The sequence below is a fragment of the Sciurus vulgaris genome (assembly GCF_902686455.1).
Source record: "Sciurus vulgaris genome assembly, chromosome: X".
NCBI lineage: Eukaryota > Metazoa > Chordata > Mammalia > Rodentia > Sciuridae > Sciurus > Sciurus vulgaris.
The window spans coordinates 57,308,884-57,332,148 of NC_136471.1; the positions used below are offsets into that span (position 1 = coordinate 57,308,884).

A 23,265-nucleotide genomic window follows, 5' to 3' on the forward strand; every position below is an offset into this window, starting at 1 on the left:
AAAAATAAAATAAAATAAAAATGCCATGGATGCAGCCCAGTGATAGGGTGCTTGCCTAACTTGAGCAAAACTCTGGGAATAATCCTAAGTAATGCAAAAGGAAAAAAAAAAGAATAAAAACTAGAACAATAAGAAAAAATAAGAACCCAAAGCTAGTAGAGGGACAGAAATAATAAATATCAGAAAGAATATTGGCCTTTGGTCTGGGGGTACTGGCTTATTTCACTTAGCATATAGTCTCCAGTTCCATCCATTTACCAGCAAATGTCATAATTATTTTTTTCTTTATGACTGAATAATACTCCATTGTGTATATGTACCACATTTTCTTTATCCATCTCTCTGTTGAATGACATCTACATTTGTCGGATTGCTTAGCAGTTGTGAACTGAGCTGCTATTGATGTGGTTGTAAAAACTGAATGTTCTCTCTGATATGTGGATGCTAACATACAATAAGGGAGGGAGGGAAGAAAAGAAGTTAATTGGATTAGACAAAGGACAATGAAAGGAAGGGAGGGAGAAATGGGAATAGGAAAGACAGTAGAATGAATCAGACATAACTTTCTTATGTTCATATATAAATACATGACCAATGTAGCTCCACAACATGTACAACCACAAGAAGGGGAACTTATACACAATGTATGCATAATTTGTCAAAATATAGTCTGCTGTCATGTATATCTAAAAAGAACTAATATAAAATCAAAAATAAATAAAATACAGAACATAAATAAATGAAATAGCATAAAAATATGAAAATTAATGAAATAAAGAGCAGGTTTTTAAAAAATAAAATCAAGAGAACTTTAATTAGACCTACCAAGAACAAAACAGAGAGGGATTAAATTAAATTAGAAATGAAAATGAAGATAAGTGCATCCATATAAATAGAAAGAATTGTAAGAGAATTTTATGAGCAACCATATACCAAAAATTAGAAATCCTTGAAGAAATTAAGAATGAGTGAAGTCATATAAACTAACAAAATCAAATCATGAAGAAATGGGAAAAAACTAAATATACACATGCAAAAAAAAAAAAAAAGTTGGAATCAGTAGTAAAAATATCTCCCATCAAAGAAGAGTACCTGGGAAAAGATGGCTGCCCCAGCAGTGTCGCAACTTTCGCAGCAGGTGTGATGCTTCAGGACATTTGTGGTCAGACCATTTACCAAGCTCGTGAGACCACCTGTTCAGATAGATATATGGCATTGAAGGTCATTATGCCACTGTCCTTTATTCTGCTGCATCAAAACAGAATAAACTGCAGCAAGTAGAAAAGGAGTTGTTGAGAGTAGCACAACTCCTGAAGGAACCCCAAGTGCCTGCTTCTATTCTGAATCCCTACGTTAAGGGTTCTGTCAAAATGAAAAGCCTAAATGACATGACAGCAAAAGAGAGGTTCTCCCCCATCATGTCTAACCTGAATCAGCTTGCTTGCTGAAAACAGTCACCTAGTCAATACCCATCATCTCTGCCTTTTCGACCATCATGAGTGTGCACCCTGGAGAAGTACCTTGCACAGTGACCACTGCATCTCCTTTACCTGAAGTAATTCTCTCTGAGTTAAAGACAGTCCTGAAGAGCTTCCTAAGTCAAGGCTGACTATAGAAATTAAAGATTAAGACTGATCCAGCAATCATGGGTGGCATGATTGTCCATATTGGAGAGAAATATGTTTATATGTCTGCAAAAACACAAAATTCAGAAGCTGAGTGGGGCTATATGGTAGAGCATCTAAGTGTTGATTTTCTATCATCAGTGAAAATTTCTAGACATGGAGCAACAATAAAATGCTTCCTGAAAAAAAAAAAAAAAGAAAGAAAAGTACCTCATGTTTTCATTGCTGAGCTTCAGAAAATATTAAATGAAGTACTAATAGCATCTTTGCGTTCTATTCAAAACATTGTATAAAAAGGAATTTTCCAAAACAATCCTATGAGCCCAGCTTTACCTTCATACAAAACCAGATAAGGACAAAAAAAGAAAAACAAACAAACAAAAAAATTCCTTACACCTAGAAGCCAATAGCTCTGGTGAATAAAAACCACAAAATACTCAGTAAAAATACTAAAACAATAGCACATTAAAAAGATTGTTTACTGTACTCAAGTGGATTGCCTTCAAGGAATGTAAGAATGGTTCAACATATGCAGATGAGTAAACATGATAGATCACATTAACAGAACCAAGGACAACAATTATATAATTATCTTGATACAGAAACAGCCTTTGATATAAATTGAATATTCATTCATGATAAAAACTCTCGACAAATTAAGTGTAGAAGAAATGTACCTCAACATAATAAAGGTCATATTTCTGAAATCAACCCACAAATAACATTGTATTGAATGGGGAAATGTATAAAGTTTTTCCTGTAAAAACTGGTACAAGATGTGGATGCCAGCTTCCTCCACTTTTCTTCAACATATTATCAAAAGTCCTAGTCAAGGCAATTAAGCCAGGGAAAGAAAGAAAGATTATCCAAATTGGAAACAAGGAATCCAAACTTCCCTTGTTTGTAGATTGAATTGATCTTTTATACAGAAAACCCCAGAGACTCCACCAGTTAAAACAACCGAATTCAGTAAATTTGTAGGATACAAAATCATGTAAAAATCAGTAGTAGTTTATAAATCAATAACAATTAGGAAAAAAATTGAATAATTCCTTTTACAATAATACAGAAAAAGAAACAAATAAATTGAATGAAGGAGGTTAAAGACCATCACAATGAAAACTATCAAAACTTAAATGTAATTTTCTCCAGAAAAAAAATCTTAAAATTCACATGGAACCATTTAAGTCCCTGAATAACCATAACAATAGCAAGAAAAAAAGCACTAATTTTAAGGAACCATACTACCTGATATCAAAATATCCTGCAAAGCTATAGCAACTATGGCACTGGTATAAAAACATCTGACACCCTTACAAAGGGAATAGAATAAAAATTTCAGAAATTAATGCACACATTTATAAACAATTAATATTTGATAAATGAGCTGAGAATATGTACTGGAGAAATGACAGTCTTTACAATAAATGATGCTGTGAAAATTGTGTATATACATACAGAAGAAGGAAGTTAGATTCCTCTCTATCACTAGTTAAAAATCTTAACCTAAAAATATAAAATATTTAAATATAAATTTATAAATTATGAGACTACTAGTAAAAAAATATCAGCTTGTGAAACACTTCAGAACATTGAGGTGAGCAAGGAATTTGGGGATATGACCCCAAAGGTACAGAAAATAAAAGCAAAATGAGACAAATGGGATTCTAACAGAAAAAGCTTCTACAGAGCAATTAAAACAATAAGCAAAAGTCAGAAACTATCTACAGAATGTGAGAAAATATTTTCAAAGTATCAATCTGTTAGGTGTTAATGTCTACAGTTCACAAGAAATTTAACAACTAAATACTAAACAAAACAAAACAAATAATAAAATATCTGATTTTTAAATGGGTTAAAGACTGAATAGACATATTGCAAAAGAAGACATAAAATATGCCAAAAGATATATGAAATAAAAATGTGTCCAGCATCACTATTTATCAGGAAATTGCAAATCAAAACCACAATGAGATATTAACTCATCCCAGTTAAAATGGCTACCATGGGAAAGCCAAGAAAAAAAACAATGCTGGTGAGAATGAAAGGGGTACTGATAAACATTTTCAATAAGAATGTACACTAGAACAGCCTTTACAGAAAATAAAACAGAAGTTATGTTGAACATCAAAATGTTAAAAACAGGACTACGATACTTGTGACATGTTTTAACCTGGAGGACATTATGGTAAGTTAAATAAGGTGGGTACAGAACGACAAAGATCACATATTCCCATCAACATGCAGTCAAAAAAGTTAGAAGTTGAGAGTAAAGTGGTTACCATAGGATGGAAAGAGTTGAGGGGAAAAGAAAGGACAAAAGTTGTTTAAAATGTACAATGTTATACTTATATGGGAGAATTAAGTTTTGGTGTTTCATGCCTCAGTTGGGTGAATACTGTTAATAGCAATGCATTATATAAATTATAATAGCTAAAATAGGGGGTTTTCCATTAAAAAAACAATCCAGGACCTGAGGGATTCTCAGCTGAGTTCTCCCAGACTTTTAAAGAATAACTAATATCAATCTTTCTCAAATTATTCCATGAAATTGAAATATATTCCCGAATATATTCTATGAAACTGATATAACCTTGATACCAAAACCAGAAATAGATGCATCAAGGAAAGGAAACTATAAATCAATATTCCAGATGAAAATAGATGGAAAAATCCTCAACAAAATCTTAGCAAAGAACACTCACAAACATATCAAGAAGATAATACATCATAATTAAGTGGGTTTCACTCAAGGGATGTGAGTTTGGTTCAACATACCCAAATCCATAAATGTAATTCACCACTTAAATAGATTTAAGGGCAAGAATCATACAATGATCTCATGAGATGAAGATAAGTCCTGTGATAAAATCCAGCATCCATTCATGTTAAAAACTACAGATAAGCTAGGGATAGAAGCAACTTACCTCAACATTATAAAGGCTATTTATGACAAAAACAAAGTCACTATTATATTGAATAGAGAAATACTGAAAACATTTCCTCTAAAATAAGGAACAAGAAAAAGATGCCCATCATCACCACTTTTATTCAATATAGTTCTTGAAACAGTAGTTAGAATCAGGCAGGACAGGAAAATATAAGACATGAATAGACCAGGTGCAGTGGCCCATGCCTGTCATCTCAGTGGTTTGGGAGGCTGAGGCAGGAGGATCCTGAGTTCAAAGCCAGCCTCAGCAAAAGTGAGGCTCTCAGTAACTCAGTGAAACCCTGTCTCCAAATAAAATACAAAACAGGGCTGGGGATGTGGCTCAGTGGTCGAGTGCCCCTAAGTTCAATCCCTGGTACTGAAAATAAATAAATAAATAAATAAGAAAGACTTGAGTAGGAAAAGAATAAATCAAAGTATCAGTTGAAGACATGATTCTATGACTATATTTCTAGAAGATCCAAAAAAGTCCACCAGGATAATTCTAGAGCTGACAAATGATGTCAGCAAAGTAGCAGGATAAAAGATCCACACTCAAAAATCAATAGCTTTCCTATACTCCCAACAGTGTTCTTTTGAGAAAGAAATCAGGAAGATTATTCCATTCATAATAACCTAAAAACAAACAAACAAAACAATCTTGGGAACTGATCCAACCAAGGAGTAAAAAGTTATCTACACTGAAAATTATGCAACACTGAAAAAAGAAATTGAAGAAGACCTTAGAAGTTGGAAAGATCTCCTGTGTTCTTGGATAGGAAGCACTGATATTGTCAAAAACGCCATAATATGAAAAGTAATATGCGTATTCAGTGCAATCCTTATCAAAATATCAATTGCTTTGTTCACGTAACTATAAAAATGGTCCTTAAATTTACTTGAACGAATAAGAGACCCAGAATAGGAAAAGCAATACTGAACAAGAAAAGCAATGCTTCGGGCCTCACAATACCTGTACTGAAATTATACTATAGTGGTATAGTAAAAAATAGAGCATGGAATTGTCATCAGAAAAGGTTTGAAGATCAACGGAAAAGAATAGAAGGCACAGATACAAAGCCACATACAAACAGCCATCTGATATTTGACAAAACTGTCAAAAATATACATTGGATTATTAGTTATTTTTACTAGGAAGATAGTAAAAGTGTGACAAGTTTAGAAGAGAAAATATTCTATGACTAACTTAGCTTAAGCAATTGGTGTCCAAGATAAAATATTATATCAAACAGGAAATCTTTAGTGATCTTAAAAAGTATATGTGCATTGGAGAAAAAATAGGCTTTTTAATGAATGGTTCTGGAAAAACTGAATATCCATATGTAGAAGAATGAAACTAAATCCCTCTCTCTCACTTTGCCCAAATCAAAATGGATGAAAGACTTAGGGATTAGACCAGAAACCTTGTAACTGCTAAAAGAAAACATCAGGTCAACAACTACCACTTGACCCACTGCTCAGTATATACCTAAAGGGCTTAAAATCAGCATACTACCGTGATGCAGCCACCCCAATGTTTATAGCAACTCAATTTACAATAGCTAAGCTATGGAACCAACCTAGGTGCCCTTCAACAGATGAATGGATAAAGAAAATGTGGTATATATACAAAAGGGACTATTACTCAGCCATTAAAAAATGACTTTATGAGGTTTTCCAGAAGATGGATGGATCTGGGGACTATCATGCTAAGTGAAATACATCAATCTCCAGAAACCAAAGGCTGAATGGTCTTTAGATATGCAGGTGCTAACACACAATAGGGTGGTGGGGAAGGGAAGGAAGAATAGAATTTCATTGGATTAGGTAAAGAGGAATGAAAGGAAGGGAGGGGGCTCAAGAGTAGAAAACAAAGAAGAATTAGTTGGACATAACTTTCCTATATTCATATATGAATAAACCAGTGAAACTTCACACCATGTACAAACACAAGAACGGGATTCTAATTAGAGTAAGTTGTACTTGATGTGCATATAATATGTCAAAATACAATCTACATTCCTGTATATCTAAAAAGAACAAATATAAATGCCAGAGTAGAACAAGTGAATCATAGGTAGGGGGGAAGAAGGAAAGGAGGGAAAGAGAAGGGACAAGGTAAGGAATTTGAGCAAATTATGCTATACACATGCATGAATATGATACAAGGAATGGCACTAGTAAGTACAATTGTAATGTACCAATTTTTGTTACTATTTTTTATTTAGGTTTTAATTTTTTACAGACTGCATTTTGATTCATTTTACACAAATGGGGTACATCATTTCATTTCTATGGTTGTACACAATGTAGATTCATACCATCATGTAATCATACATGTGCATAGGGTAATGATGTCTTGTCTCATTCCACAATTTTTCATATCCCCCTGCATCTCATTTCCTTCTACATATTCTAAAATTTCCCCATTCTTCTCTCATTCTTCCCCCCATTATAAATCATTCTCCACTTATCAGGGAAAACATTCAGCCTTTGGTTTTTTGGGCTTGGCTTATTTCACTTAGCATGATATTCTCCAATTCCATCCATTTATTTGCAAATGCCATAATATTACTCTTCTTTATGGCAGAATAGTATTCCGTTGTGTATATATACCACAGTTTTGTTATCCATTCATCTGTTGAAGGGCATCTAGGTTGGTTCCACAATCTAGCTATTGTGAACTGAGCTGCTATAAACATTGATGTGGCTGTGTTACTGTAGTCTGATTTTAGGTCCTTTGGGTATAAACCGAGGAGTGGTGTAACTGGGTCAGAAGGTGGGTTCATTCCAAGTTTTCTGAGGATTCTCCATACTGCTTTCCAGAGTAGTTTCACCAATTTGCAACTCCACCAGCAATGTAAAAGTGTGCCATTTTCCCCACATGCATGCCAACTTCTATTATTGCTCCTGTTCTTGATAATAGCCATTCTAATTGGAGTAAAATGAAATCTTAGAGTTGTTTAAATTGGCATTTCTCTAATTACTAGAGATATTCAACACTTTTTCATATATTTATTAATTGTCTGTGTGTCTTCTTCTGTAAAGTGTCTGTCCAGTTCCTTGGCCCATTTATTGATTGGGTTCTTTGTATTTTTGGTGTAAAGCTCTTTATAAATTTTGGAGATAAGGGCTCTATCTGAAGTGCACCCGGAAAAGATTTTCTCCCACTCTGTAGGCTCTCTCTTCACATTCTTAATTATATCCTTTACTGAGAAAAAACTTTTTAGTTCAAGTCCATCCCATTTATTGATCCTTGCTTTGATTTCTTGTGCTTTGGGAGTCTTGTTGAGGAAGTCTGATCCTAAGCCAACATGATGAAGATTCTGTCCTACATTGTCTTCTAATAGGTGCAGGGTCTCTGATCTAACTCCTATGTCTTTGATCCATTTTGAGTTGAGTTTTGTGCAGGGTGAGAGATAGAGGTTTAATTTCACTTTACTGCATATGGATTTCTAGTTTTGCCAGCACCATTTGTTTAACAGGCTATCTTTTCTCTATTGTATGTTTTTGCCTCAAGAAGGGCCTGGAACAATATATTTCAAGCTCTGAAAGAACACAGATGCCAACCAAGAATCCTATACCTGGCAAAACTAACCTTCAGATTTGACAATAAAATAAAAATTTTCCACAATAAACAAAAGTTAGAAGAATTTACAAATAGAAAGCATGCCCTATAGAACATTCTCAGCAAAATATTTCATGAGGAGGAAGTGAAAAGCAACAATATAAGTCAGCAAAGGGAGGAACTATCCTAAAGGAAAGTCAATCAAACGACAAGTAAAAAACCAAAAATAAGCCAAAATGACCAGGAATACAAATCATATCTCAATAATAACCCTGAATGTCAATGGCCTAAATTCAATAATCAAAAGACGTAGACTGGCATATTGGATTAAAAAGAAAGACCCAACAATATGCTGCCTTCAAGAGACTCATCTCATAGAAAAAGACATCCCCAGACTAAAGGTGAAAGGATGGGGAAAAACATACCATGCACATGGACCCAGTAAAAAAGCAGGGGTCTCCATCCTCATATCAGATAAAGTGGACTTCAAACCTAAGTTAGTCAGAAGGGATAAAGAAGGACATTTCATACTGCTTAAGGGAAGCATAAAACAGCAAGATATAACAATTTTAAATGTTTATGCCCCAAACAATGGAGCATCTATGTATATCAAACAAACCCTTCTCAATTTTAAGAATAAAATAGACCAAAACACAATAATAGTAGAGGACTTCAACATACCACTCTCACCACTGGGTAGATTCTCTAAAGAAAAACTGAACAAAGAAACTATAGAACTAAATAATACAATGATATAGACTTAATGGATATTTACGGTGTATTTCATCCATCATCGAGTGAATATATTTTCTTCCCAGCAGCTCATGGATCCTTCTCCAAAATAGACCATATGCTATGCCACAAATAAACCATTAGTAAATACAAAAAAATAGAGATCCTACCCTTTATCCTTCCAGACCACAATGGAATGCAATTAGAAATGAACAATAAAGTAAAAAAAAAAAAAAACTACTCACACACCTGGAGACTAAATAATATGCTATTGAATGATGCAATGATAACAGAAGAGATCAGGGAAGAAATAAAAAAAATGCTTAGAAGTAAATGAGAACAATGACATAACATATCAAAATCTCTGGGATACTCTGAAAGCAGTACTAAGAGAAAAGTCCATTGGATTGAGCTCATACATTAAAAAAATAAAAAGTCAACAACTAAATGACCTAACATTACATCTCAAAGCCCTAGGTAAAGAAGAACAGATCAACACCAAAAATAGTAGAAGACAGGAAATAATTAAAATCAGAGCTAAAATCAATGAAATTGAAATGAGAGAAACAGTTCAAAAAATTGGCAAAACAAAAAGTTGGTTCTGTGAAAAAGTAAACAAAATTGATAAACCCCTAGCCACACTAACGAAGAGAAGGACAGAGAAAACTCAAATTACTAGAGTTCGTGATGAAAAAGGAAAGATTACGACAGACACCATCGAAATACATAACATAATTAGAAGCTCCTTTGAAAATCTATACTCCAACAAAATAGAAAATATGGAAGATATTGACAAATTTTTAGAGACATATGATCCTCCCAAACTGAATCAGAAAGATGTGCACAATCTAAACAGATCAATTTCAAGCACTGAAATAGAAGAAGCCATCAAAAGTCTACCAACCAAGAAAAGCCCAGGACCAGGTAGATTCTCAGCCAAATTCTACAAAACCTTTAAAGAAGAAGTGATACCAATACTCCTCAAAGTATTCCAGGAAATAGAAAAGGAGGGAACCCTCCCCAATTCATTCTATGAGTCTAGTATCACTCTGATACCAAAACCAGACAAAGACACATCAAGGAAAGAAAACTTTAGACCAATATCCCTGATGAATATACATGCAAAAATCCTTAACAAAATACTGGCAAATCGCATACAAAAATATGTTAAAAATATAGTGCACCATGATCAAGTGGGGTTGATCCTAGGGATGCAAGGTTGGTTCAACATCCGGAAATCAATAATTGTAATCCATCACATCAATAGACTTAAAGTTAAGAATCACATGATTATTTCAATAGATGCTGAGAAAGCAGTTGATAAATGCTTCATGCTTAAAACACTAGAAAAAATAGGAATAGTAGAAACATACCTTAAATTTGTAAAGGCTCTCTATGCTAAGCCCACAGCCAACATCATTATTAATGAAGAAAAACTGAAAACATTCCCTCTAAAAACTGGACCAAGACAGGGATGCCCTCTTTCACCACTTCTATTCAACATCATCCTTGAAACACTTGCCAGAGCAAATTAGACAGACCAAAGAAATTAAAGGGAAACAAATAGGAAACAAAGAACTTAAGCTGTCACTATTTGCTGATGACATGATCCAATTTTTTTAAATTAAAAAAATATTCTATCATATTGTTATTGGGACTGACTTTATAAGACTATAGAACTTAAGCAGACATTTCTTAAAGAAGAAACACAAATTTCAACAAATAAACAAAATTAATTCTCAATATCTGCAGCAATCAGGTAAATATAAATTAAAACTACATTAAGATTTCATCTTACTCAAGTCAGAATGCAATTATCAAGAACACAAACAATATTACATTAAACGCTGGCAAGGATGTGGGGAAAAAGTATACACATACCTTGTTGGTGGAATTGTAACTACTCTGGAAAATAGTATGGATATTTCTCAAAAAACTAGGAATGGAAGCACAATATGACCAAGCTATCCCACCCCTCAGCATATATCCAAATGATTTAAAATCAGCATACTACAGTGATACAGCCACATCAACATCTATAGTAGCTCAATTAACAATAGCTAAGCTATGAAACCAGTCCATGTGCCTGTCAGTAGATGAATGTATAAAGAAAATGTGGAAAACATATACAAAACTAAGTTTTACTCAACCATAAAGGAAAAAGAAATTGTGGAATTTGTTGGTAAATCAGAACATCATGCTATGTGAAATACGTTAGTGTCAGAAAATCAAAAGTTGAATGTTTTCTTTCATATGTGGAAGCAAGTGCAAAAATAAGGGAAAGAAGGAGGGGAGGATCTGATAGCATAAACTTATTAGGGAAGATCTGTGGAATAGAAGAAAGAGATCAAACAAGAGGGAGGAAAGATGAGAAAGGGCAGGAAATGCAGAATGAATTTAACAAAAACATGTTACCTTCATGTATAAATAAAGCACAAAGAATTTTATCTTTATGAATATGTAGGAAAAAACAATAAAAATACATAAATGAGCAAAGGGAAGATGAATAGTGATAGAGAATGGGGAAAGGTAGAGGGAAGGCAAATGGGGGATCAGACTGAAATCAAATTCCATACATCTATAATCTTGTCAAAATGAACCCAGCTATTATTCATAACTATACTGTAGCAATAAAAATAAATAAATTAAAGAAGTCTGAATGTACTTCCCATAAAGAAATGATACATGTTTAAGGTTATTAATATGCTAATTAACCTCATTCAATTATTTTTCATAAGACATGATTTGAAACATCTCATTGTGACCCATACGTATAACTCTTATGTGTCAATCAAAAATAAATGATAAAAAGAAGAGGCTCAAAATTAAAGAAAATGTGTCTGGGGTTGTGGTTCAGTGGTATCTCTCTCACCTAGCATTCATGAGGCCCTGGGTTCAATCCTCAGCACCACACAAAAATAAAATAAAGGTATTATGTCCACCTACAACTAAAACAAAATATTTTTAAAAATTAAAGAAAATGTATAGCAAGATCATTCGTCCTTTGGTTTTTTGAGATTGGCTTATCTCAGCATGATATTCTCCAATTTCATCCATTTGCCTGCCAATGCCATAATTTTATCATTCTTTTTGGCTGAGTAATATTCCATTGTATATATATACCAAAGTTCCTTTATCCATTCATCAATTGAAGGACAACTAGGTTGGTTCCACAATCTGGCTATAAGCGGATGATGACACATAATGGGGGGGGGGTGGGAGGGATTAGTGTTAGGGTTAGGGTTAGGGTTAGGGTTAGGGAGGGGGGCAAGAATGGAGGAAGGAAGGACTGTATAGAGGGAAAAGAGGGGTGAAAGGGGTGGTGGGGAGGGAAAAAATAACAGAATGAATCAAACAACGTTACCCTATGTAAATTTATGATTACACAAATGGTATGCCTTTACTCCATGCACAAACAGAAAAACAACATGTATCCCATTTGTTTACAATAAAAAAAAATAAAAAAGAAAAAGAAAATGTATAGTATGCAGCTGGAGCAATAGATTTCCACATTCTAATAATAGAAAAATATTTAAAGATAAATGATATGTGAACTTTTATTTGTGAAGAAGATGCAGTAAATGGTTTCCAGATTTACTCTCCAAACTGGAAGAACAACAAAAACATCCAAAAATATAAACGGTGTCTCCTCCCATCTTCCAGATTGTAAAACCTCAAGACTGACAGTGAATGGGCAATGTCTTGCCTCAGTAGTAAGAAATAACTAAACTGAAATTGAGTATTTTTGTGGTCATATCCACCTAGGTATTAGTGGCAAATAAGCACAAGAAAAGGTTATCAACCTCACAGTGACTTTAGGATGCTTCAAATATGTATTAAAGACAATACTAAATGTTAGGAAATACATATCATCACCAAAATCTTCATCTGTAAAATGATAGTATTAGTAAGTTGGGACTTTGGAAAGTGATTATGGCATAGGAGTGGAGCTCTGATTAATGAGATTATTGCCCTTATAAAAGAGGCCTGAGACAAATCTTTCACCATTTCCAACATGCAAGATTAGATTAGGAAGACTGTCTATGTAGAAACAGGTCTTAATCAGGTAATGAATCTCTGGTCTCTTGATCTTGAACTTCTTGGCTTCTAGACCAACATGAAATAAATTTCTGTTGTTTATAAGCCACCTAATCTGTGACATTTTTATAGCATCCAAATGGTCTTAGCATAAATGTGTAACAATTGGACACTGGGAATGTAAAATGTTTAACTGCTTTGGAAAGGCAGCTTTCATTTTCTCCTAAGTTAGACATATTACACTTTACGACTCAGCAGTCTTTCTTCTAAGTATGTACCTCAAAAATGACAAAAAAAGTACATAAAAATTTGTACAAGAAAGTTTATAGAAGTTTTATTCATAATTTCTCAGAACACTATTATTCACACTAGTTCCAAGGAAACATGGATATAGACTTTAAAATTGTGGTATATCTATACAATGAAAGGCTTCCTATGAATGAAATACTATTAAATACAACAGAAAATGACCTTGAAAATATCAACCTAAATCAAAAACTGGAAAAAAGTATATCTTACACAATTCCATTGATCTAAACTTTAATAGGTAAAAATTTTTTGGTGCAAAAATGAAAATAAAAACAACCATTGCCTGGTATGGGACTGGGGTTGCATGTGAAAGAGCTAAAAATGATCTTTGTTGGGTGATGGGGAGGACCAACAACTTATTAGGGATGATATGCAGTTCTAAAAACTCATCAGTCTACCCTTGTGAGACCTATCCTTTCCCTGCATGTGTAAATTACAACTGAATTTTAAAATACACTTTTATAACAGTTAACAACATCTGTTTTTGATAGACAATATTTGAAAAATTGACACTGATTCACAGAAATAAAATCAGGAGAGAGCATAACAAAGTTGAAATATTCTACAGTGTCAAATATTCCATCATCACTATCACCAAATAGTGTTACTATCATATCACTAGTATGATAGCTCCATTAGGAAAGATTTTTCTTTACTTTGGGTGCTTTTCCTTTTTTATTGTTTTTTGTTGTTTTGGTAGTAGGGATTGAACCCAGGGACAATTAACCACTGAGCTGCATCCCTGGTTCTTTTTTAAAATATTTTTTATTTAGAGAAAGTGTCTCACTGAGTTGCTAAGTGCCTCACTAATCTGCTGAGGAGCCCTTTGAATTTGTGATGCTCCTGCCTCAGCCTCCCAGGTTGCTGGGATTACAGGCATGCACCAGTGCACTCAGCTACATTTGGTTTTTGATTTAACCCTGATACAGTGCCTGACATATAGTTGTTGCTCAACGAACATTTAATGAGTCAGTGAGTATTATCAAAGTTGTAACAGATGAGATATAAAAAAGGTGACTAAATTTGTAATTTTGTCCATGAATCAGTTTTGAAATAATAGTTAAAATAATAGATTTAAAATAAATCTATTCTTCAGTAAACAATCCTTGGATAATGTACATGGAGAAGAAAGACATGTATAATATGGGTTTCAAGGAACATGGCAAAATTGTTCTATATTTTAAAATATTTAATTGGTAAAACAAATTAACCTCAAGTATTGAGTGAGAGGCAAATGATTTTTGTCTCCAATATGAAGATACAGAATAAATGAAGAAAATTATATGTTCACACATATAATTATTATAGTAGATTATGAATGCAGTTTGGACTGTAATTATGACAGCTGCAAACCTATGATTACAAAATTGGTCCCACTGAAGAGACCTTATAGAGATTCTTTTGTTTAATGCTAAACTGTTTCTGAAACAAGAATGTGTGGTACCAAATTTCAGGACAGTGTTATATAAAAGCAGAAGCAGTTGTGAGTTCTCTCAATGTTCTTTTTATAAGAAGAAGAAAGGAAAATTAACAAACAAAACTATGTAACTCTTTCTCCCTCTCTTTCTCTCCAATTCCAACTGGGTTGCTATATGTAAATAAACAAAAAGATGGAACACAAGGAACAAATGAAGCAACTCAACTAATTAGTACTTGCAGAAAAAAAAATTCACTGGAAATAATGGTTGAATCAAGATTTCAAATTAACTGGAGGTTTCAATTATCTATGATATAATTGGAACATAGAGTTACTAAATGTTTCTTTATGTAAAGAATAAAGAAATCAATCTCTGGCACTCTATCACTGTTGGGAAAAAACAGATTTGCCATCTTGAAACCGGAAAAAATTCTCTTGTCACCATTGTTTTGCTGTTAAGTCTTTCCAACAAACATATAAAGTGATGGCTTTGTGAAATTGTAAATGATTCAAACTCAATAGCATATGGAAAAATGATAAGTCATCAGACAATCCTCATTTGTTAAAGTATGAGTTACACTAAGAATCCTTCTCAAAACCGAAATCAGGTTTTTTGGTCTGAACTGATAAATCATGAAAAAGTGAATATTTACATCTTATCCAAAAGGGAAATGGCACTATTACCAAGGAACCAAGTATATTCAATTTTATGTCCATTTTAAAGTGATATTAAGGTATAAATGTATTTATTTCCTGCAAGAATAAGGACATAAATATAGTCTCCAAATATTTTTAAAACAGTACAAATAATTTCCTTCTTTTAAAGTTATTTTTCTTGTCTTGAAAACTATTTGCTTATTATAATTTACATTTTATTAGCATTAGAAATAATTAGTAAAAAACATACTATATGCAAAAAGCTCTTGACATACCCTTGTCTTTGCTACATTAGTGTTTATTCACACATATTGGAAATCTACTATAAAGGTGTTTCTGATGGGATGGGATGAAACTTGAAGTAGTTCCTTTCATTTATTTCACAAATTGCTGGAAAATTCCAGGTCCATCTCACCATTTACTGTTTTAAAGCACCGACAAGATAAATGGTATGTTCTTGGAGAGAAATATGTCATCAGTGATAAACAACCCTAAACTCAGTCAAGCAAGTAATGCATTGCAGGTCAAAAACTACACCCCTGACAATACTGCACATGCAGGTAATACACCACATGTCATATTTGAAGCAGGAAATGCTTTTTCTACCACTACATCTTCAACAAATTGTAGTGCTTTCTGACATATAGATATGAAGGACTTGCAGAAGTAGAGAAATACATTTACAAGTTTCGTGAAATGTAGCACAACAAAGCACGGATGAAATTAACAACTAAAAACTCATCAATAATATTAACAAAACAATAAATCAGGATGGAATCAAATTATAAGCAAGAGTTAAATATTCCCTATAACCAAAGATTACATCTAAAATACAGAGAAGACTCTAGTTCAGTGTCTAAAATATTGTACATAATTTTGGCTGAAATGATAAGGAGAGGAGATTGTTCATTTCTGATTTAACCTCATTCCATCTTCCCTCTATCTACTCAACTGTAGATGAATTAATTATGAATATAATGATGTACTCCTACTCTCCTCCTAGTCAATGAATACAGCTGCAGAAGCAGTAGGGAGGATATTACCTTCAATGTTTAATTAAGTATTTAAACAAACAGATCTAAATTACTTGAATAAAAAAACCTAGATATAGACATTATACATAGCTATTTTTCTTTTCCCAGCAAAACTCAGGATTTTACTGAAGATTGGTGAACAAGATAACTACTTTTGTTTTCATGCAAAGACCAAAATGCAATCCTATGGGATAGTTTCATAGGTTTGATGTATGCCACATGTTTTCATTTAACCTATTTTGGCAGATTTGCCTTGTAAATCTTCTTTACCATGTTTTTGATGGGTACTTCATTTGAAATCTAAAAATAAGTGAGAAAGGTGTTTTATGCAGAGTTTATGCACATTTCCTCCAGGAAATTCCTGGAGCCACCTGCAAGACCAAGCACAACTTAGAATTAAATTTTCAATTAAGTTTGCCTATTATTGCTTAAAAATCAGATTAGAAACAATAGGAGATTAGTATTGTTATAATAACTTATCTATATACATATTTACTCTATTTCAGACCTGTTTTAATTGTACTGCATAACTAATTCCATCATTGAAACAAGACTATTAAATATATACAATGATTATCCCCAATTTGCACATGGGATATCTGAAGCATAGAGAGGTCAAAAATCGAGTTTCAATCATGATGGAGGCATGATTTGAAGTCAGAAAGCTTATCCCTGCATCTTCATTTATAACCACTATGCTGCAATTATAAATTAAAATAGTGAAGAGTGATAGAAAGCAGCAACAGAAAAGCATCAACAGCAAATACTCTAAGAGCAGTTAACTGTAGATAGTGTGCACGCAAGTGCACACACACACACACACACACACAAATTCTAAGTGTTTCACTGTGTTATATCACAAAAATAATAAAAGAGTCAACAATAGTCTGTTGAGCACCAAATGACACACCAGATTCTCTCACAAAGTTATGTATCTGGTTAATCCCTATAGCTCTAAAATACATAATATCCAATAAAATTAGAGGCTCAGATAAATAATTTATATTTTTGTTATGTTACATATTTTAACAATATTATAGGGAATATAGTTATACTTCAAAATTATTCATTGTTTAGAGAACTTGAATTTAACAACATCTCATATTTAAAACAGAGTTTCAGAATTAAAAGTATTTGTTGAAGCCGGGCACAATGGTGCATACCTGTAATCCCAGAGGTTTGGGAGGCTGAGGGAGGAGGATTGTCAGTGAGTTCAAAGCCATCCTAAGCAATTTAGCATGACCCTGTCTCAAAATAAAATATAAAAAGATCTGTGGATACAGCTCAGTGGTTGAGTGCCGCTGGATCCAAAACATTTGTTGAACCCTGATTGTCTCCAAAAGAGATAATCTGTGGAGATCAGTCTCCACAGACTAAAAAGTCTATGGTAAAATAAGAATTATAGAAGAAACAGAGCAGAAGAAACATAAAAGAAAAATAATTGAATTTGGAAAAAAAAAAACATAAAAAGAAAAAAGATTGAGAAAAAAGTGATATATATGGTAGAGAGTGGTAAAGTATCATTAATCTTTAAGAGTCAACATCTTTTCACTGATGTTAGGAAGTCATGGGATGACTGGTACTTGGCCAGTTCTACGCCAAACTTCATGGGGCTGAGGTATTTGTAGGGTAGAATAACAGAATTTAGAGACTATAGAAACCAAACTAAGTAAATATATACTGTATTTGCCTCAGTTTACCCATGGAATAAATTTCTTGAAAGGTCAATGGAGATGATGAAGCAACTGAATAGCTGAGACATGCCCAGTTTCATATATAGTACATCAGAAAATGAACTAGAGGGCTGGGGAGATAGTTCAGTTGGTAGAGTGCTTGCCTTGCAAGCACAAGGCCCTGGGTTCAATCCCCAGCACCACAAAAGAAAAGAAAATTAACTAGAACTAACACTTTGTTTCTTGATTGCTACTCTTATGTTTTAACTTGGACTTTAATACTCTGGTAATTTGTAGGGGAGAAAAACTCCAAAACGACATCAAACAAACAAAACAAAGGACAAAGTTCAATGTCTCCGTCATGGAGATGAGGTATAACATAAGCTTTGATAAGGTTTAGAGTTTATTTTCTAGTGGAGATGTGTGTGTGTGTGTGTGTGTGTGTGTGTGTGTGTGTATTCTGATAAAAACCATTGAGCCAGGATAATGGGTAACTGGCAGTCTCTGCCAAAATAAGAATCATGTTTCTATTCAACTTTATATTACCATAACTGAGTGCTTAACCTTACACTTATTGAGTGCTCAATAAATACTCATTGGAAAAATAAGCAAAATATTTCTTATTTATAGTATACATTAAAGTTCTCATCAACCTAATTAGACATTTTGCAATACTGGAGGCTAATTCAATATAAAACACATAAAAATTCTGAAAGACAAATTGAAATAAATATTCATAGGTATGTATATAATATCAGATATAAATATATACATATATATTCATATCTCAAATATGAAATAATATTGGTGCTCAGAACCAGTTTAACAGGACACTTGAATTTGTGGTGAGAAAAATGTGTCATTTTTCAATTAACATACTAAAAATAGTTTTAAAGGTGTTAAATCCAAATATAGTGTGAAGATCTTTGAGTCATCAACACGTAAATTCTTTTACATCTATCATCTTTTGTATCTTTTCTGAGATACACAAGTTTTTATTCAAATTTAGAGGTGTAAAAATACTTTGGAAAGGATGGCAGGTCCATTTGTAGTAATGAGCCACTTCTTGGAAATTTAAGCATGTTCTTTTTATGTCTGAAGCCAAAGAAAAACCTGGAGGCATTCTGAAACCTCATTTGTAATATTTAGGAGGTAATTGCATTAATGACTTTAAGTGCAAGCTTTATGCAATGTGTTTGAAGTGTTGTTTAAGGATCACTTGTTCAGACAATTTCCTGAGGACAACATAGAGAAAAAAAATGGCTGATTGCAACTCAAAATGACATTCAGTTAACATCCCTTCTTCACAGTACATCTGGCAATAAATTTCCCTCGTGAATCATTTATTTGGGGAGTATAAGGTTATCAGATGCTATCTTAAAAATATAGCTTTGCTTGATTCACATCAAATTGTAACCTACAAGAGCAAAAAGGCTAAATGTGCCAATAGGAAGATTTCTTGCTTACTGTATTGACAATGTAGCATTTGATTTCCTTCAACAACTAACCTTAAAGAGTTTCATTACATAGAAAGTATAAAAAAAAAAACTTGAATCATTTCTTAGATATCTATAGCTATGGCAAAAACCAAGAAGAATTTTAAGCAAGTATGAAGCAGATGTTATTTTTATGAAAGCCATAATAATCTCATTTACATAAGAAATATAATTATGTTTCCAAAGATCAAATACTGATATATTATGTTTCACAGATGTATTATGTATGTGGTATTGAAGATACAGTTGCATCCAGTTAATAAAATGTCTCCCAATTTGTACGTAGGAGAAGGAAATACAGATGTCTTGGGAATATGCCATGCTATTAGTATTATAGATATGGGACATGATAATCAATAAATAACTATCAAGAAACTATATACCTACCAGATAACTAATTCATAGAGCAATACTTTAATACTGGACAATGCTGTTTTTAGAAACCCTGTTCAGTATATCATATCTCATACAGAAGTTAGGGCTATACCATGCTTTCAACAAAATATTCCACTAATTAGGATTTCTTCACTGCCGTATGGGAAAATTGAGAAGAGGACTGGAATCCATTATTTAAATTGTGTATCTGAGGATTGTCAGATTTCAAATCCCAGCCTTACTAATTACTAGTTGCATGACTTTGGGGTCTCATTGTATCAATTTCTTCATCTAAATAATGGAGATATTAGAATCTATTTCATAGATTCTTAGAACTAAGTGACATAATGCATGTGAACTTTTCAGCACTATCAGACTCAATTTATGCTACATAGTATTAATACTAATGTTATTTTTAGGCACCTAATCATTATGCACCATGCTATGTATTTAATATTTCTTGTTTTAATACTGAAAAAAAAAACTTTTTCTGTTGTTGCTATAAGATGCTCACAGCATCTCAGATCCTGCACAAAAAGAAATTTTGATAGGACCAATTTTATGTGGGAATTATAGATGAGTTTCCTATCCTTTAAAATAATTTTCCTACTGAACTCAAATGGAATTTAATGGTTCTTATAATTAATAATAAATCTAAAGCTTAAAAATGAACCTGACATTAGCTATCAAATTACCATAAATTTATTAAAATACCATCAGTAGTAAAAGAAAATCACTAATAATAGCAAAAGCAATAGAAATCGGAAAACGTACAGCATGCATAATGTTTTTAAGCCTATTGAATGAATCCATTGACAGATATAGTAATATCACATATAGAATGATGTATGTGGAAATTTGTAAATTCCTTTGGAGAAAGTAATTTGATTATTGCTATTTTCTGTAGCAAGAATGATCTTATATATTTATTTTCTTACTTAGTCAATTTGTTCATAATACTATTCATTAATTTTATTGGTAGAAAAAGACTCGGCAACTAAAATATCACACTTTTGTAGAATGACCAGAGCTTCGGTAGGAATCATTTTTTAGAATTTTTTCTATTTTCTTCCACTTTTTTTGGTAAATAACTCAAGTACGTTTTCAGCCTAAGTCACATTATTTGACTGTTGAGACATTTTGAAGTATCAGTTTTGACTCTTGGGTTTACTTATTGTAATATAATATAAAGCTGCCCTTTACACTGCAGTCATTGCCCCACCTCCCAACTTCTTGTCAGTCTGTGAACATCCTAGCTAGCTATTGGTTCATCAGCCAGCTTGCAACTATCCTTCTCTGTTATTGGTCCTGTTAACCCATGGAATTTGACTGCTTAAGGATAGTTTGCTGCCATTTTCTCTCTCTTCTTCCTCTCCTCACATTCATGCTTTCTCTCTCCTCTCCTCACTTTCTCTCTCTCTCTTCTCCTCACTTTCATGCTGTCTACTCCATTTCACTCTCCTGCACTTGTGCCCTTCCTCTTTTCCTCTCATTTTCTCTCTTACCCTGCAGGGAGACACTCTGTTTGCCTAATAAACCCTCTTATGTCAATTCCCATGTCCAGAGTGGTTTTGTGGTTTCTAACATTGGTGCCGTGACTCAGATGGGCTCTTCCACTGTCTCTTAAGCAAGTGGAACCCCATCTGACACACCAGTGCCCCCCAGATACAGCCTCACCTTCCAATCACCTGGATGCTCTGCTCTGCTCTGCATTCATCACTGGACTTCAGATTGGTGAGTTCCATAGGTAGGTACCCCCAGCCATGACTTTTATAGTTATAGCTGGCCCCCTTAGTCAGTCTTATTTGCTGGGTGGGTTCCTGATTTTATGGTGGAGATTCTCTCTCAGGGTTGAGGCCCCTCTTCATGTTTGTGCTTGCTCTCTCAAAAAACCTGAGGTCAGGTCCTCAACTCTTCTCGGCTTTTGCTTGGCCCACATTGATGCTTGGGTGACAACCTCATCATTGTGCTGCCTTCTTGTCTCCAGCCTACTAATCTGTGGCCTCAGGACACCGGGGCACAGACTCGGCTGTATCAGTCTCCACCATGAGATCTGGGTCCTCCATTCCAACAGATTCACCCCTGGGATGGCTAGTAGACAACTTTAGAACCCTTTGCCTGACCCCCAGCTTAAAGCCATCAAAACTTAATGATATTTGGCCCCTTTCTCTATAGCAGTAAGGAGTTCCTAAAATTAGAGGGGGGAGTGAAGCCAGAATTGGGGACAGGCAGTTAGTGTAGAAATAGGGGATCAGTCAATCGAGGAAATGAAGTCCATGAAAACCATCTGCTTCTGGAAGACTGGAAGTTGAAGACTGCCCCTGGGAGAATGGACTTTTTATATCTCACCTGCAAAATCAGCCCTAGTCACTTAGGCAGGAAGGAGAGATAAGGCAGGAAAGAACTGGAAAACAAAAGATTTTCTTATAAAAACAGAAATGGGGGAATGTAATGTAATGCAGCTCTCCCCGCCCTTTGCATCACAACCTACCTTGTCATTCTGAAAGCTGCTTTCCCCGCCCTTTCCGCTGCAGCCATTTTCCCCGCCTCCAAGCTTCTTGTCAGTCTGTGAACATCCTAGCTAGCTATTGGTTCATCAGCCAACTTGCAAGTATCCTTCTCAATTATTGGTCCCGTTAACCCACGGGAATTTGACTGCTTAAGGATAGTTCACCGCCATTTTCTCTCTCTTCTTCCTCTCCTCACATTCATGCTTTCTCTCTCTTCTCACTTTCATGCTGCCTCCACCATTTCACTCTCCTGCACTTGTGCCCTTTCTCTTTTCTTCTCATTTTCTCTCTTACCCTGCAGGGAGATACTCTGTCTGTGTGCTTAATAAACTCCCTTATGTGAGTTCCCGTGTCCAGTGTGGTTTTCTGGGTTCTTACACTTATTACTTGACACTTTATTCCAGCCTTTTAGAATGCATTGCAGTACCCATTTTTATGTGTATGGTACCTCTAGTGTAGGATGAAGTTTTATGTGAAAATTTAGTTCCAACGAGCTCTAAGACTGCTATACCTGTGTCCTTTGCACCTGCTTGGAGAGAACTAGGAAGGAAGAGGTTTCTCTAAAGGAAAGTTTCATCTATTGCAATAGTACTTACTCTAAACAGTCATAAAAGAGGAATGATTTTTTACAGTTACATAGTATAGTATCACTTTAAGTCAGAAACAGATGTTTCAAATTAAAGTGACTCATTTATAGAAGCACAAATTTAAAGACATTTTTAAAATGGTAGGATGACAGAAAGGCTACTTATCAATGAGCCTGCTTCAGAAGTCCTGAGTGTTGTTCTCCCAGCAAAAAAAATAAAAGACAAATTCTTTAAAAATATATAAACACCACAATATTTCAAAAGGTGTGGGGTTCAAAACTGCTGGCAATGATGCTCACTTTCTTCCAGAAATAA

General features: G+C 34.0%; 1 pseudogene across 1 annotated transcript; it reads left to right on the top strand.

The window, feature by feature from the left end:
* The first annotated feature begins 1,102 nt into the window (after positions 1-1,102).
* LOC306651097 (ATP synthase subunit O, mitochondrial-like) lies at positions 1,103-1,918 on the top strand (annotated as a pseudogene). Its single transcript has one exon. The product of its transcript is annotated as an ATP synthase subunit O, mitochondrial-like (transcript).
* The last annotated feature ends 21,347 nt before the right edge of the window (positions 1,919-23,265 follow it).